Raw genomic sequence first — 3,783 nt, 5'->3', positions numbered from 1 at the left:
TCACAAAGTCGAATTACATGGCTTCTGTGACGCCTCTGAAAAGGCATACTGCGCTACTATCTATGTGCGCACGCAAAGCGACACCACGACCACAAGCCACTTATTAGTAGCAAAGGCAAAGGTGGCACCTTTGAAAACTATAAGTCTCCCACGACTTGAGTTATGTGGCGCACTACTACTTTCCAAATTAGTAGCCATGGTGCAAATGCATTTAAACATGACAAAATGCAAACTATATATGTGGTCCGATTCCGAAATTGTACTAGCCTGGTTGGAAAAACTACCACATGCATAGAAGACGTATATTTCTAACCGCACGTCTCAAATACTTGACCTAGTGGGATCAGCCACTTGGCGTCACGTAGCCAGTGCTGACAATCCTGCCGATCTAGGTACAAGAGGGTGCAAGCCACTGCACCTTGCCACCACCACCCCCTGGTGGAATGGCCCCCGATGGTTGATAGAATCTCCTGATTCTTGGCCACAATTCCCCATGCGCAACATTATCGCACCAGAAGGTCGAAAAATCGCCGCCTTTCACATATTATTGGATGATGCCGACATCCTTGAACGATTTCCATCGTTTCCAAAAGCTCTCAGAGTAGTTGCTTATATGTTCAAATTTATCGAGCAACTCAAAAGCAAAGTAAAAGGATCACATACTTTCCCATGCAACAAAGTGACGCACCTAGAGTTACAAAAGGCAAAGGTCGCACTAATAGCATATACACAAGCGCCCTACTTCAGCCGCGAAGCCGATTTATAAAAAGAGCTCACTCTTAGTTCTAAACCCATTTCTGGACACGAAAGGTCTGCTTCGTGCCAATGGTCGGCTCGCTAATTCGAGCCTAACATACAATGAACGTCACCCTATAATAATTCCAGAGAGGTCACCACTTGCCACATTATTCCTCCATTATATCCACCTTTTAATGCTACACGCCGAACATCGCCTCATGCGACATATGGTACGCCAGGAGTATTACATCCCCCGTCTTAAGCCGCAAATCAAGAAGTGCATCTTCACGTGCAAGATTTGCACTATGCACAAACAGAAGATGCGAACGCAGATTATGGCAGCACTTCCACCGGAACATTGTACAAAAGTACGCCCCTCAAGGTATCAATTGGCATTTCATACCCCCAAGCGCTCCTCATATGGGCGGTTTATGGGAATCAGCTGTGAAAAGCTTCAAATCCCATTTCAAACGGGTAGCTGGAAATTATAAATTCAATTACGAAGAGTTCACGACGTTATTAAATCGAATTGAAGCCGTTCTCAATTCACGGCAACTCACAGTACTATCGCAAGACCCCTCCGATTTCACCGCCTTAACTCCAGGGCATTTTCTAAAAGGAGCACCCATCCTAGCCATTCCTGAGCCAGGCGTGGAGTCGCTATCTCTATTAAATCGATTGGAACGAATTAAAATTCACCTTTGCAACGGCAGCAAGTTGCTCACGCTCACGGTCATTGCCTCAATTGCCTCTCGCACACTCATGCTACTTCAGAGTGCGAGTCACGGGGGCTGTGCCAAATGTGTCACCGGCCGCATCATACGCTGCTACATCGCAGCTCGTCGCGCGAAGCGCACCGGCCATCCAACCATCGCGGCCGCGTATCCCGACTTCCACCCGCCGATAGTGTCATGCACCAGCGGAGTGGAACCTCGTTGCGGCGTCGGCTGACTGGACCACCACCTCGCCGATGCACGGGTCTGAGCAGCGTTGTGGCAACGCTGCAACAACTGCAGCGTCTTTTAGGCTAAACAGTCGTTTAGGGGGGCCTGGATGGTTAAATGAGCTTCTGCGCCCCCCTCTTAATATAATATAACTACACCCCACACATTCACCCCACACTACACACACCATACTCAACATATTGGCATCATGCGCATCATATTTTCCTCCCACACTACACACTCCATTCTCAACACATCGGCATGATGCCCACCGCATCATCATCTACACCATACTTTCACACCACACCCGAGGACACCAGAACATAATCAACTAAAGGGCCCGATGGACGGCGCCAGCATCTCTTTTGATTACGATCCGCGCGCATATACGCATCGATTGCCATCTCGTCGCTTGAACCTTCGGAATCTTCTCCTTCACTTTCGTCGCTAATTCAACGGGTGAGTTCGCGGGTTTGATACCCACTAGTATATGGGTAAGATCGTAAGTTTTCTAGATATAAAAAAGGAAGACTTATTAGATACAGACTTCCTTAAATTCGAAAAGGCTAGTACAACAAAAACACTAGGTATTCAATGGAATGCGATAACCGATCAATCAATTCTCATATACAATTGAGTCAATATCTGCAATGTCCCCCATTACAAAACTCTAAATCCTTTCATCGGTGCCAAAACTTTTCGACCCCGCAGGATGGCTTTCGCCAATAATGATTCAAGCTAAAATTCTCATTCAAGAATTGTGGCAAGATGACACTGAATGGGATGAACACATAAAACCTGTAGGTTAAACAAAATGGGTGCAATTTGCTAACAATTTACATACTATATTAGAAATTGGAATACCTCGTTGGGTAAATTTCACCCTAACATTAACGCAGAATTACACATTTCTGTGATGCCTCTGAGAAGGCTTATTGCACAACAGTCTACGTACGCACTCAGTACGATAACAAAATATCTTCCCATCTTTTGGTAGCCAAAGCCAAAGTTGCACCTTTGAAGACACTAAGCCTGCCACGGCTTGAACTAAATGGTGCTCTTCTGTTAGCAAAATTCTTTTCAATAGTTCAAGCCCATTTCAAATTAAACGATCACAAAATGTATCTCTGGTCAGCGGATCTTGGGACAAGAGGTTGCAAACCACTTCACCTCACCAGCACTACACTCTGGTGGAACGATCCCATTTGGCTAACAGAATCACAAGAATTCTGGCCAAAGCCTCCTGCTCGGAATATCATACCTCCGGAAAGTCGGAAAATAGAAAATGTTCATATCACTCCAGAAGAGGATGATATTCTCCACAGATTTTCATCATTTCCTCAAGCACTAAGGGTAGTCGCTGATATGCACAAATTCATTTATAAACTTAAACAAAAGGTGAAGAGAATATCAAACGATCCTTACTTACAACTAACACATTCCGACTTGCAAGGGCAGTAAAATATTCTCTCGAAAAGAGAAGCTCACTTTTCGTCTTAAATCTATTCCTGGACGCTAAGGGATTAATACGGGCAAATGGAAGACTCGCCAACTCCAGCCTTAGTTACAACGAACGACATCACATCATTATCCCAGACCAGCTTACACTGCATGGTGAGCATCGTTTGATGCAACAAATGGTCCGACAAGAATTTTATATACCGCCACTAAAGCCACAAATTAAAAGGACCATTTTCATGTGTAAACAGTGTACTATGAACAGGCACATGATACGTACGCAGATCATGGTAGCCCTACCACCTGCATGCTGCAATTATGCTCTACCCTTTACCATAACTGCGGTTGATATTTTTTGACCTTTCCAGATAAAGGCCTCGTTGTTAAGGTCTTCCTCATTTAGGAAAGGGTATGTGGCTGTCTTGGTATGTTTTACGACAAAGGGAGTACACCTCGAGCTTTGTTCGGATCTGACTACAGATGCTTTTTTTACAGTATTTACACGCTTTGTCGGACGACGCGGATTTCCTTTAAAAATTATGAGCGACAAGGAAAAAACTTTGTCGGAGCTCAAAAAGCCACGTAAAAAGAGATTTTACAATTCATGAAAGAAGTATCGCCCGAAATTGTCAAAAAATATGCA

This window comes from Bactrocera neohumeralis, unplaced genomic scaffold (genome assembly GCF_024586455.1).
Source record: "Bactrocera neohumeralis isolate Rockhampton unplaced genomic scaffold, APGP_CSIRO_Bneo_wtdbg2-racon-allhic-juicebox.fasta_v2 cluster10, whole genome shotgun sequence".
Lineage (NCBI taxonomy): Eukaryota > Metazoa > Arthropoda > Insecta > Diptera > Tephritidae > Bactrocera > Bactrocera neohumeralis.
The sequence above is the reverse complement of the archived record's forward strand: the minus strand, read 5'-3'. Positions refer to the sequence as shown.